General features: G+C 43.9%; 1 protein-coding gene across 5 annotated transcripts in view; it reads left to right on the forward strand.

The window, feature by feature from the left end:
- The first annotated feature begins 2,255 nt into the window (after positions 1-2,255).
- LOC131690329 (uncharacterized) overlaps positions 2,256-14,967 on the forward strand; it is a 561,476-nt gene continuing 548,764 nt past the window's right edge. For 2 of the 5 annotated variants that reach the window (XM_058976022.1, XM_058976025.1), the window contains exon 1: positions 2,256-2,773. The gene's annotated coding sequence lies outside the window, so the exon portion shown is untranslated. The remainder of the gene's footprint in view (positions 2,774-14,967) is intronic. The other 3 variants (XM_058976026.1, XM_058976027.1, XM_058976029.1) reach the window with 2 other exon arrangements.

The raw sequence follows: 14,967 nt of genomic DNA on the forward strand, positions 1-14,967 counted from the left end.
GTCATACTAAAGACGAGGAATCCCTCTGGATAAAGACTTGCCATCTCTATCTTATTCTTCTTATTTATCTCTAATGCCATTCCAATCGAGCACGAGACTTGTCAAAAACTCAATCCGAAGAAAATCGTTTCGAATCCTTCTGGAACGATGGCCATTGACAGGTCTCGTGCTCGATTGGAATGACATTGACAGATAAATGGTAAACAAGCGATAGACGTGTCGAGTCTTTATCCAGAGGGATTCCGCGTCGTTAAACCTATGATGGGTTGTGCTCCTGGTGTATAAGTCGAATATCGCTGTTTGATTTTATCGATGATGGTGCTTTCCGGAACTTCATACAAACTGCAAACTCAGCACGGACAAATCCAGCTTTTGTCACACTATCCACCGCTTTGTATAGTTGCTCCAGATGGTACAGCATACGTTTTGGCAGTTGAGAGTCAACGGAGTCAACATAACTGAAATTCATCCACGGTATTACGCATGAATTAGTATAGTGAAACCCGAATTCCGTGACAATTTGTTTACCAATAAAAAACACCAAAATAAATGAAAATGTTGCGAATTCGATGATTACTTAATAATTCTTACCCGTGCGAATGAATTAAACGCTTTTAAAACTACTGAAAAATAGAACAAAAATCACTGAAATTTTCACGCACTTTTAGCCATTTTGCTAAGCGGAGGGCTACGTTTGACAGATCGCAGCATGCGTTTTTGTTTATGATTTTTATTGCGCAATGTACACCAAACCAACGACGTTGACCAAACTGTCCAAATAGTATAACGCAATGAAACTTTAAAACAACAATGCGAAGTGTATGAGACATGATGGTGCCACAATAATAAATTTTGAAAAAAACGCGGTATTGAGCACTGCGCGGAATTAGAGCAGGTCACGGTACACAGTTTTCAGTCTGCTTGTTTTATCAGTTACAATGCGCTAGAAAAAAAAAAGTCAGCCCAAGGAATCACTACGCCTGTGCATAGGCTCGAGACTGAGTCGGTCGCAGGCTCAAGCGAACCAATAAGATATTACTGCGCTTTCAGCTACTTGTGTTGCTAAAAGTTTCAGCAGTTTTCGGCTGAAACTTTCCGTTGCAGATAGCATCCAAAACCGGCATCCTAGCTTTCACATTCTTTAGCTGAAGCACACATCGGAAACTGTTTCTCGGAATAAAACGGAAGCTTTTTGCTCACTGGATTCCAGGATAGATCTTTGTTCAAAAATAGCACATCAGTAAAAAGGGCTGGATGTTGTTGGCTCGAATCAAAACTTGTCGAAAGTAAACAAAGTTCATTTCATATCGTCAACCTGGCGCCCAGGTGGTGAAATCAACGGGGTGCTGGAGCGTTGCCAAAAAATTTTTATTTCCAGATTAAATTTTACTAAACTTCCCAGTTTAACTCAACCGGAATGCTGGCTGGTTCTAATTCGTATTCCGGCTCCGGTGACACAACCGATTCAAGTTAGAATGTTTAAGGGGTACCATTTCGATGCGGCTTAGCCTAGGCCTAGGAACCGAAGCGGCGCATAGCCGCTGAGGATCCGCCGGGCGAGGTGGCCACCGACCCGCCGTCGGAAGCAAGCGAACCTGTGATCCACTCGTTTGCCCGGCTTACTCAAACATAGGGGCTATCCCTAGTTTAAGTCCGACTGAGCGGTAGCGAAGTCGGACAGCACGCGCAAAAGCGATGTGGCGTAGCCACATTGGGTGGTGGACACAAAATAAAATTGGCAACGCTAGCAAAATGTAAACACAAATGAACACTCCGGATGAACCTATCGTCAATTGACATTTCGACGAGTTTTGATTCGAGCCAATAATATGGGCCCAGTAAAAAGCTTTTTAAGGAGAACTTGAATTGTCAAGATTGAGATAAACAGAGTCAACTGTTCCAGTCAATCCCCATAAAAAGTTGTTTTCCGATATCCATTCAGTTACAGATAGGATCAGTCCCGATTTCAATTCAAGTTTTCCACTTTTATCCATCCGTATTGAATGCAATACTACTGGTTCGGATCTCGAATGTTTGAAGCTTTTCAAAGAAATTTCGTCGCCCTAAAATAATTTCAAAGCAACTTGCCTACAACACTCCCCACTATGAACGTTTTCCACTCCAATTGGATTTAATTCACTGATCCCTTTTCGCTGTACCCTTTTATTCGCATTCTCTCTGCGTCGTGTCGTGATTGTATTGTTGACACTTGTTCAAAGTTGTGTGCGTCGTACAGAAAACGATAAGTTCCGTTCCTCGCCTTTCGCGCACTCGTCGTCCAGTCCAGTTAACCAGTACAGTAGTAACTTTTTTCCAATCCAGCAAACCCCCTTTCGATCCTTACCCTGCCGGGGGAGGTATTTTCCAAGTGGAAAAAAAGTGTAAACATATTTTCCTACTAGCCGCCACCTGCCGCTGGGGTGTGTTTTCTTTCGCTTTTCGGTCGGTTGTCGTCTGGCTGCTGAGGTCCGGTCGGTAGTGTTTTTCGTTCCGATAAAATGGACCGGGTTTGATTCGAGACGCGAAAAAGTGTTGCTCGTTTGTGAAATTTGAGCCGGTTTATGGTGGATAAGTTTGGTGAAGTGAATGTGTAGTGTATTTTTTGCCTTTTTGTGGGTGTCTGTAGCCATTTGCGGTTGCTTTTGATGTGAATTCAATCGATAGAAAAGAAAAAAAATATGAATGTTTTCAAAATTAGCTGAAGGTTTTCCGTGATAATTTGAAACATTCCTACAGATATCGATCCGTCGAGAAATTTGTTCTCTGCTCCCAGGTAGGTTCCAGCAAAAAAAAATATTCATCAAACAAGTACAAGACTCTCACGTACACCTGAGTTGGTTATGTACTTTTTATATTAGCTGTTGCCTGGTCAAACATTCTTGCACATCGGCGTTTTTCATCGCTTTGCCACCACCTATTTTTTGTCTGGATGTATCCAATATAAACTAGGCAAAAAAGTGGTTGGCTGCGTCACGGAAGGCGGAGGAGGAATGCAAAACATGACCTGCTGTTGCTTGTTTGGTTGTCGGAATCGGTTGTGTTGATGTTGCGAAAAATTGGGATTGTTTGTGCTTTTTTTTCGTTATAGGGTGGAAGGTTATAAAACGTCTCGTTGGCTAAAATTGGTTCATATATTTTTGGAGAAGGAATCCAAAATTATTTGATGTATATTATTGACTATCTTCTGAGAACAGGCAGATTTTGAACCTAGTATCCTCAGTGACTCCGGAGGTAAAGAATGACGGAAGGTAAACTCGCACTCGCAGTTTGTGTGCAACCAAGAAGGCTGCGCCATATGTGGTAGGCTACTCACGAGATTGAACAGTTGCGACTCAAAATCAAGTAACCTGAAAATCGGCGATTGAGATCTCTGACGGCACACTGAGATGCACTTTTACGTTTGATTTACACGAAACGTCAGGCTACCGTCACCGGTACAGCACGTCAACAGAGCATCAAAATTAGTTACATGCAATAGAATGAAGGCATCTTGGGAGACATGCACACACAACGTCAACGGCACGTAACGTTTTGTAGTACGAAACGTATGAATGAGCACACGAGAAACGCATTCTACTTATCCTGATGGAACGGTGACATGACGTTGCTGTCCTTTTCCGTTCACGAAAGCCGATGTATCGTTGGGCTTTATATTCTTTTAACTTTTCGGCAGCCGCGCTAGTGCACTGAGTGCACGCTGCTCTGAAAATCTAACGAAATTGTCTTAGGGCACCAGCGGGTGCTCGTTCAGTGAACCATTTGCTCGACTTCCGGAGGGACCCAGAAGAGATTTGTTTTCCTCCAAATTTGCCGTCCAAGCGAGTTGTTTCCCTCTAGATCAAGACTCCAAAACGGATCGCAGCTGTAGAAGTATGTATAAGATGAACATGATGTACGGTTCCTGCAACGTTCCTTCCTCTGTCTCGAGCAAATCCTTCGCACAGCCCTGTTACAAGGAATCATATCTTTGTGATTGAAGTTCAAAACTAATCTAGATTATGTTTTGTCCCTGAGGAGAAAATTTCAATTCATACATTATTGAATACACAAAATCACACAATTTCTATGCAACCGTTCATTAGCATCGCAGTCAACGCGAATGACCATTCCAAATCCTGAGTAAATTTGGCTACCCATATTGTTCAGTAAATTCCAAAATGTCGAGCTTTTGAGTACGAGAACCCAAGCAGAAAATATAATTACGCTGTGGTTTGCTGACATTGTATTATCATATCAAACGCTGTCACAGCATTAGGTTCACCCGTTTGATCAGAACCATCATCATCATCATTTCGAAACTCTCAACTCTGGTCCGATTCGTTCTCGCATCACATTTTCACAGTTGCTTGCGGCTAAGCGCTATTTTGACTACAAACGTCCTACCACCTACCGTCCATTAGCTGCACGTGTGCTGCCCATATAGAGGACGGCGGCTTCGGTTAGTAGCATCCGACCAAAACACACAGAACGCCGATGGGCCCTGCTGGAAAAGCAGATAGGATGAAATCTTCCAGTATCGCACTCGTTGCAGTTCTCCATTGCATTGCCAGTGCCCATCAAGAGGGAACGGTCTAGGTCTGCTGTGCTGCCATGTGTTTGTGCTTTGCACATTCCTACTGAATATGTACCGAAATCAGTACATAGTGCAATCACTTTCATTCCCGAATATTAACCACACTTCACCGGAGTCCATGACGCAACCCGTCCAACAGTCTCGAATCTCACCGATTTTCCTGTGGAATTGCCCTCGAGTGGGGGGCTTTTCACATTCCACCGTATCATGGACGGTCTCCCAGAGGCTGGATCGAAACGAGACGACACGATGATTTTTGCTGCAACTTTTTCGTCAAAAATTGGATACAGCTCTTGAAATATAATTGAATTTCTCGTATAAAGGAAGGTTAAGGAATCACTCGGAAACTGGACTAACCAATACCGTTTTTCGCAGCTCGGCAGTTGAAATGTGTTTCACGCGTATGAACCGGCATTGGACAGCCTCGATTCTGTCATTCCCGTTGTGGTAGTGAGAATTTCAAACGGTAGAACAATATTCTATCGTGATTTAAGACTGTATGGTAGGTTCCTTAAGTTTTTTTTACTATGCGGAAGATGAACCGTGTCTTGACAACTTGTCCACAATGTATGAAATATGTGGTTTGATCGTTAGTGCCAAGTCCAAGATGCCTCCATGATCCTTGACATGAGAGAGCCTCTTGGTATGATCGAGTCGAACAAATGGTAAATGAACTGGATCGGATGACACTTCCGCACAAACGTGACTATTGAACATTTGCTCGGATTTGGAACCATTCCGTTCAGATCACACCACTTACTGAAGCTGTCCAGTTCTCTTTGAAGACATTCCGTATCGGTTGAATCCCGCATCTGTTGAAAAATCTGTATATCGTCGGCGAAGGCTAGACGGGGTCCATGTAGTTTAATATTGACGTCATTAAAACAGAGGAGAAATATTATTGGGCCCAGGTGACTTCCTTGTGGGATACCGGGTGTATCGAGAAATTGAGCAGATAGATAATCCTCAATTCTGCTTTCGAGTTGCCTTCCAGCGAAGAAGTTGTCCGAAGGCTACCGAGTTTATCTAACTTGGCTATTGCGATATCATTGTTGATTTTGTCAAAGGCCACGGATAGATTCATGTCAATAGCATCGATTTGCAGTCCACCAGCGAATCCATCAAATACAGCCGTTGAAAATGAGAGCAGGTTGGTCGTCGTCGATCGTTTAGGCATAAAACCGTGTTGGTCGTCTGCGGTGTAGTGCTTACAGCGAAAGAAGGGTCTGTTGTCCGTACTGTTGTTTTCGTGTTCTCGATCGGATCTTTCTGCCTGCGTCTTGTTCTTTTGTGTCACGATCGTGTATACACCTCTTCCGGAGATTTTTCGTTAGCGGTTGTGGCTGTTGGTGTTGAGGTACTGGACGCAGTTGTAATCACTGAACAGTGTTGTAAATTGTCATTTTTACGTTCGAAATTTAATCAATCTTGAACCATAGATTTTGAAGATTAGACGTCATTAAAGACGTATCATTTGATAGATAGTTTGGTGATTTTTTTCCTAAATGAGATAAAAAAAATTATTTGCGGAATAATTTAGCTAGAGATTTGCTTTCTTTAGAAAATTAGGGACCATCCATAAATGACGTAGCATTATATGGGGGAGGGGGAGTTTTGTATTTTGTGATGAGGTGTAACGACAGGGGGTAGGGGGTCATGTCATGCTGTAGCTTTTTTTAAAGGGGAATAGATCAGAATTTTCAAAAATTTTCACTGCGACTAGGTGGGGGGAGGGTTATCGTCAAGCTACGTAATTACCAGGGGGTATTTAGAGGTTTGTGACGAAACCCTACGATAGGGTAGGGGGGGGGTGTTAAAAATTGCTCAAAAAATGCTACGTCATTTATGGATGATCCCATATTTGAATTACTATTTTGAAGTACTTTGTAAAAGACACAAAAGCTTTGCATCGAAACAGTAGTTTTGATAAATGTAGCTTTATTTGCGATAGACCCCTTCAAAACCAATTTATATTGCTAAAATAATTGAAAAAAAAAACTTCATATCAATAGATGCGTCGTTTCATACCCAGAAACTTTTTCGAAGAAGTCCCTCCCTGTACCTTTGGTCCGGGGGTTTTCCACTAAAGCAGTATTACAGTGATTATATCACATACAACTTATGATATGCTACATTATGATCAAATTTAGTACTTAACCTACCGACCTTTATTACCAATTTTGCCAAGGTCGAAATAATGTATAAACTGGGTTTAGGTCCAAGTTTTCTTTAGAGACACCCCCTGCGATTGAAGCGGCATGGATTGGGAGAATGGAAATGCCATCTCCTGGTTGATAACCCGTGACGGACAGAGACACATGAACATACAAACGCTAAAGCCCTTCGCAATCATCCACACACATCTACGCTCATGATCTCGCAAACTTCTTGACAACAAACACCACGGCGCTTATACTCCCTGAAGGAGCTAAATTTGAGTAAATCCCCCAATTTATGCAATTAGTGCACAAACTTACTTAAAGTTAAGTCTGATGTATTGGGTTTCGGATTCTCCTCGTCAGTACCTAACAGCTGACTGGGCCGTTAGGTAGACGCTAGTCTCCTTTACACAACGAATTACCCTGCGCTTATCAAATCGTCAATCGCCAGAGGAAAACGAACCAAAGAGCAAAGGCCAGTTCCCACTTCAATGTTTACACCGCAGTGCATTCTGGAATGCGCGCCGTGGTGAATTAATCTGTACACGCACCTGACGCCACATATAGTTTAAAACGCAAGAGAGCGCGGTTCTCTCGCACCAAACCACCCCGTCGCCAATCCATTTATTCAGCTCCGAAAGAAAGAGCTTTCTGCTTTTACTGTGGTGTTTCATCATTGTATTTTCTGTCTATGCATGAAACTGGCACGCCAGTGCGTCATCGTAATGAAGTACTATCAGCGCCTGGCGGCAGTCATGGGATGTGTTACCTACCACCGCAGCAGCTGCTACGCGTACAACGTCAGAACACAAACTAACGAATTTTTCTTATGTTTCCTTTTTATATGTGTCGCAGTTCATTGGATGACAAAGGGGCAGTCCCAGCAACGTTCGCTGCTTGGTCGAATTGTACCGACTAATCATGGATCAGATAATTACTGCTTTCATTAAATCCATTATTTCCGTTATTTTCAGTAACTGTACATTCTACGAAATTGGATACAAAATTGTTGTAGGGGATGGTGGGTCCGTACTCCCGGATCCCTGCAGTAGCGACCACTACCCAATTCTCATCACACACAAGGCAACTTCCTCACCACCACCCGTCGACGTCGATGGATTTACAACGAAGCCGACCGGACACTCTTCGAGGAAACCTTCTCCAACCTATTCGACCCACAAAAACCATACACCCCCGATGAGACCGCTGACATCATTCACCTTGCAGCCAAAACCAGCATACCCAGAACCAATGGAATTCCCCGCCGAAGATCAGTGCACTGGTGGTGTACAGAAGTCGCCAATACCATTAAAAACCGTCGACGAGCTCTTCGTATCCTCCGGAAAACTCCATCCGACAACCCACTTTGGACCTCCCGATCCAACCAATTTCGACAACTACGCAACGAAGCCCCCGAAAAGCTATCACTATGGCCAAATCCATCAGCTGGAACGAATTCCTCGATGGAATTCATCATCCATTCATCTTCTGAAGGAATATGGCGACGTGTGAACGCTCTCAGCGGAAAAAGACGAAATGCCAGCTTTTCGCTCGACATCGGAGGAGTTGCTAGTCTTGATCACCGTGCAATCTCACGAAGAACTCGGAAGATTCTTTTCTTCCCTCTCTGCAACTGCTTCTCTCCCTCCCGAGTTCCTGTCCAAAAAAAAAAACACAATAGAAGCTAACACAGTAACATTCTTCCCTGACTCCCGATCTGAACGGAATCAACCCTTCTCCGGCCCGGACTCACCTGCGCGCTCAGCCAAAGACAGGGTAAAGCCATCGGACTAGACAACATCGGCTACCCTCTACTTAGAAAACTACCACCATCCGGAAAAACAGCCATACTTCAATGTTACAATCAAATCTGGAACTGTGATCCCCTCTCTGACCCGTGGCAAATGGCATTAATCATTCCAATTCCAAAAGGACACAAGTAATAACAACAGCAAAGGATTTCCGACCCATAAGCCTTCTACATTGCATGTCCAAAACTCTCGAACGCATGGTCAACAGTAGGCTAATCACCATTCTGGAACAACGCCAACTACTTGACAACCGACAACACGATTTCGGGAAAAGGAAGAGCACCGGAACTTACCTTGCTTCCCTTGAAGAAATCTTCGAAATGGCTAAGAAGGACGGCCTCCATACAGACATATGCAATCTCGACATCGACAAAGCATACAACACCGTTTGGCGCGAAGGAATTCTCAGACAGCTCGACCTCTGGGAAATACGAGGCAACCTCGGATTCTTTATTCAACGTTTTCTCGAAAATCGCAAATTTCAAGTTAGAATTGGCCGTAGCGAATCGGGCTTATACACCTAGGAAAATGGTGTTCCTCAGGGATCCTTTCTGGCGGTTACGTTATTCCTGATCAGTATGACTTCCATCTTCGCCACCCTCTCCAAGGGTGTGTTCATATTAGTATATGCTGACGACATCGTTGTGGTAGTTCTGGGACGAACCAAAGGAAGAACCCGCATCAAACTCCAAGCTATACTAAAATGGGCCACCTCCGTAGGATTCAAACTATCTACATCCAAAAGCTTCTACACCCATAACTGTTCCACCTTCGCACCAACGACCGACCGATCCGGATCGCAGATACGCCGATTGCATACAAAAAGGAACCCACCATTCTTGGAATAACCTTGGACCGAAAAACCACCTTCATCCCGAACTTCCGGAGAATTAAGAGGGAATGTGCCAACCGCAAACGTCTCATCTGTTCTAGACACCCGAAGTGCAACAGAAACATTACACTCCTAATCAGTGAAGCACTGATCCACAGCCGTATTTACTACGGGATTGAAATAACCGGAGAAAACATCCAAAAGATCAGACAGATTCTCGCCCCACTCTACCATGGATCCATCCGAACAGCTTCCAAACTTCCACCCAGCACACCTGCCGAAAGTGCCTACGTAGAAGCTGGCGTTTTACAGTTTCACTGGAAAATTGTCCTCGTAACCCTCCGGCGTACCCTTAGTATTCCCGAACGTACATTCGGAGATGACGATTCCGCAACATTAAAAACAGCCAAAAAAATTTACTCAAATTTCACAGAAACCGAACTTCCTCCACTTGCCTGATTCCATCGGATTTGGCCTCGCCCCTGGAATACCCGCCCTCCCAACATCGATACTTACCTGGCCCAGTCCATCCTGGCCGGAGCAGCCCTCGAGATCGCACGGTCAGCATATAACCAACTAATTCGACGACGCTTTTCCAGACATACCCGCTTCTTCACGGACGGCTCCAAAAAAGACAACGAAGTTGGAGTTGGAGTCAGCAGCAATGAAACCAGCTTAGCTTTGTAGCAGAATGGTCCGTATTCTCCGCTGAAGCAGCAGCTGAAGATTGCTCTGGCCCTGGCTCAAAAACCAGAAAACTCTCGGAAAAGGCCAATCCCGTCATCCTTTTCTTCAGGCCATTGAGTACGAATCAGACCCACTCACCACCCTATGTTGGATCCATGGACATTGTGGCATCCTGGGAAACGTGGAAGCTGACTCCCTGGCAGCCCGGGGTCGGAAATCCAGTAGGACTCTCACTAAGGAGATACCAGCTGTTGACATCATACGCCACTTCAAAGAAACCCTCAGCAATCATTTCACTTCCCACTGGCGGGCATCCCATGGCCAGGTCCAGAAGATAAAGGGGATGACCGTCAAGATTGGAAAGAACAAAAAGGACTCTCCCGATTGCGAACTGGACACACCAGAACCTCACACGAACACACATTTTCAAATTTTCCACCACCCATCTGTACTTCGTGTGATTCCCGGAAGACCGTTGAACACATTCTCCTGAATTGTCTGGAACTCCAAAACCTCCGATCAAGCCACGACCTTCCTCTCTCCATACGCGACGCCCTCTTAAACGACCCTAAAGGGCGAACACGAAACTATTGCGACACATTCAACAGGGCATAACTTTTTTACCATTGGGTAAAAATCAACCAAATTTTGCACACTTTCTCATTGATGTGTATTGTTTACATGCTATCGAACTCGAAGTCGTGTTTTTCGATTCAACGAAAATGGAGGTGAACCATCGCGAGTCGAGAGAACAAATTCTTTCCAATTTCCTGACCTGTCGCACCGGCAGTTGGGAAAAATGTTGAACATTCACCATTCAACCGTCTCCAGAGTATTGAAGCGGTTCCAGGAGTGGTTGACGTTGGACCACGGCAAAGGAGCTGGAAGAAAACCGGGACCGGAGAACAAAAAGACGGAGGGAAAGGTGAAGCGGATGATTAAAGCAAATTCCAACGTCTGAAGCCGTGATTTGGCTAAAAAGATTGGCATGTCGCAGAGCTACGTCCAGAATTCAAAGAAGAGAGCTGGACTACATACATACAAGGTACAGAACTTCCCAAACCGCGATGAGCGGCAACAATCGACGGCTAAAACTCGGGCACGGAAGCTCCACGAGAAGATGTTGACAAAATATGGCTGCTGTGTGATGGACGACGAAACGTATATAAAAGCCGATTTTAAGCAAATTCCGGGGTTGGAGTTTTTCATCGGCAAAAGCAAGTTCTATGTGGACGACAAATTTAAGAAGAAGAAAATTCGAAGTTCGCCTCCAAATATCTCATTTAGCAGGCCATCTGCTCTTGCGGACTGAGGAGTGAGCCTTTCGTGACAAAGGGCACAGTAAATGGCGAGATCTACAAGTCTGAGTGCCTCGAGAAGCGCCTTTTGCCGTTCTTGCAGCAGCACGACGAAGCTCCGCTATTTTGGCCAGATTTGGCATCATGCCACTATTCTAAAAGTGTCCTGCAGTGGTATGAGGCCAATTCTGTCCATTTTGTTCCAAAGGACATGAATCCGCCAAACTGTCCGGAGCTGCGTCCGGTGGAGCAGTACTGGGCAATGATGAAGCGGTAACTTCGGAAGAGCAAGAAGACAGTCAAAGACGAGAAGGACATGTTAAGAAAATGGGAAAAAAAAACTGAGAAACTGGTACCGGATGACACTGCAAAGACTTTGATGGAGGAAATTAAGGGAAAATGCGTTCAATTTTACACTCAAGACTCCATCGATTAACTTTTCTTTTGATTTTTGAAGTAAATATATGTATAAAACTACCCTAAAATTTTGATTTGATTTTAAACACTATAAGAAAATTGGCATGACATTTTCGGTGTCGCAATAATTTCGTGTTCATCCTTTATCAATAGATGCGTCGTTTCATACCCAGAAACTTTTTCGAAGAAGTCCCTCCCTGTACCTTTACGTGGTCCGGGGGTTTTCCACTAAAGCAGTATTACAGTGATTATATCACATATAAATTTTGTGTACGATTACTTTCCTTTTAGTTATGCTACATTGTCATCAAATGTAGTACTTAACTTGCCGAGCATTATTACCCATTTTACCAAGGTTGAAATAATGTACAAATTGTGTTTAGGTCCAAGTTCTCTCCAGAGGTGCCCCTGCGAATGATGCGGAATGGACTGGGAGAGTGGAAATGCCAACTCCTGGTTGATAACCTTGTGACAGACAGAGAGAGAGGGCTCTTCTCCCTATCTATTAGGTCTGTTCACTACTATGACAGCTTTCATTATGATTGGTTCTCATGATTTAGCCTCCCCTTGTCGGACGTGCCGGCGACTTCGCTGACCGATTAATCTACTACTGTTTGACCCTTCATACAGTGGTTAATTGAAAGCTCCAGTGAATAATGATTGATCGTATTGGGCGATCAGTCTATTGCATGAACGATGGTTCTGCTGCAATAGATGGTACTACCATACCATCATCATCAAGTTTTGTTTAGGGGTACTCTGGGCTTAATGATGAGCTTTGGATTAGGGCTCTTTTAAACTTGAAGTGCCGCAGTGGCAAAGTTTTCCCTAACAAACAAAAAATTGAAGTGTCACATGCCAACACTCCCGAGGATAACACTATACAAGATGATCTTTGTCAGGCCTTCGTGATCATCCACGTATACCTACGTTCGCGATCTCCGAATCATGATAACAGCCTGATGATAAAGTGAACCGTCTAGCACTTTTAAATTTATGAACGCGATCTCAAACGTGAACCTACAAATGCGTCTGTTTGCGCGATTATCTATTGCTCACGTCCTGAAGTATCTATCCTTGGTCCTAGAAGCAATGAAAAATAACGCTGATATCCACTAGACAAAACGACATGACCAGAATTTCTAGAGATATGGGGATATCTTTTCTAGAATCTAGAATCTGATTCGCACACTGAAAATGAAACATCCTATTCACGATCCGTGCGATCATTTAGGAACACACGCAAATATGCCACGCGAAGTCACTTAAGTAGTGGCACATGCGACAAACGCACAGGAACATACAAACGCTTGAGCCCTTCGCGATCATCTACGCACACCTACGCTCCTGATCTCGCAGTCTACTTGACAACACCACGGTGTTTATACTCCCTGAAGGAGCTAAATTGGACTAAACCCGCGAATTTGTGCAATTGGTGCACAAACCAACTTAAAGTTAAGTCTGATGTTTTGCATTTCGGATTCTCCTCGTCAGTACCTAACAGCTGACTGGGCCGCTAGGTAGACCATAAATCAAAAAAAAAATGACTCGCAACTTATATGAACGTTCGAACGACTGGTCGAGACTGATATCCCGGTAGTACAGAAGTTCTGTTTTTTACTGATGAGGATAAAAGTGAACCGCTTCCACTTCTCTATACTTTGACATCAATATTTTAGAGAACTGTACGGGGATATTGGTTCTTACGTTGTTGTATCCGATATCGTATTGCATGCGGTAAACAGAATTGATTACTAGCTTTGCTAATAGCTGTAGCGGATCGGTTTATAGATTGGAATGGAGGTAACGAGTACATGACGAAAATCGATGTGTGACGCCAAATTCTGCACGCGAAAGCTGGCTCAGTCGGGCATGACCGTGAGGCGATCGAGGTTCGAGGAGTTTAACCCGTGGGGGGAGGGGGAAGGTGGTGATGAAGGATTATTTGGGAGTCGAGGTCGGATATCATTATTGTGCATAGGACATCGCGATCCGATGTCGTTCCGAAGAGGATATTCTTTTCAGAAGGGGATATTGGGGGCTTGGGCGGCTTTTGAGTCAGGTTTTGGGGGGCAATTAGGGATGATCCATAAATGACGTAGCATTTTTTGAGTGATTTTTAACACCCCCCTCCCCTATCGTAGCATTTCGTCACAAAATTCCATATACCCCCCTGATAATTACGTAGCTTGATGGTAACCCTCACCCCCTCGTTGTCCCCGTAAAAAATTTAAAAAAAATCAGAAACGACGTTAGATGAAACGGGTAAGATTGTCGTGACTTCAGGTCAACCCCTATTCCCCTTTAAAAAAGCTACGTAGCATGACATGACCCCCTACCCCCCTGTCGTCACACATCATCACAAAATACAAAACTCCCCCCTCCCCCATATAATGCTACGTCATTTATGGATGGTCCCTTAGCGATTTGTTTTGCCTAGGTAAGCGTGATTTTTTTAGAGTTATGATACCGAGGAAAGGTTGTAGACTGCATTTCCGAATTTTCCCCGGAGATTTCTTGGGCGCCGAAGGAAATATGTTTGGGGAAAGAATTCTTATGAAGATTAGTTATGAAATTTGCGTTTCGACTTCATCTCATCAGAATCCGACACTAACTTAGTTAAGGGACTAAGCTAGTGCCGGATTGACGCTAGTTCCAAAAGTCTGATATGCCGAAGTCGTAACGTAAATTCCATAACTAATTTAGTTATAGGCTTTGTACTCATCGCGCGCAAAGATGTTTTTAAACAATTTCTTCTTAATGGAGAAGAAATTGTTTTTACCAAAATTGTTCTTTTGAAGAAGTCCCCGCATTTGGACATTTCGTGCAGAATTAGAATACATTCGCTCAAATGGCAGGTTCCCCGTATGTAGTCGACGATTCGTGCTTTGCCGCGTTTTCTCATCATTTCCTTGATCGGAAGGAACGGAGAAGAAGGAGGGAAGAAGAAGAATTAGAAGGATGGGAAAAATAACTACATAAAAACAGCTGGTAAGTTAAACTCACAATTAGTTCAAATCGCCTGCGAGAAAGCCCAAAGCTCCTTACCATATTGGATAAGGAACTTTATTAAGTCACTGAGTTTCAGTCGTCCAAACAAGGTGTCGTCTTTGTGAGACGACCAAGAACTCAAAATCACGAATGCGCTGGGAAGTTTCATATCAGATGACAGGAGGTTCCGTTGCCATGA

The sequence above is a fragment of the Topomyia yanbarensis genome, chromosome 3 (assembly GCF_030247195.1).
Source record: "Topomyia yanbarensis strain Yona2022 chromosome 3, ASM3024719v1, whole genome shotgun sequence".
NCBI classification, from domain to species: domain Eukaryota; kingdom Metazoa; phylum Arthropoda; class Insecta; order Diptera; family Culicidae; genus Topomyia; species Topomyia yanbarensis.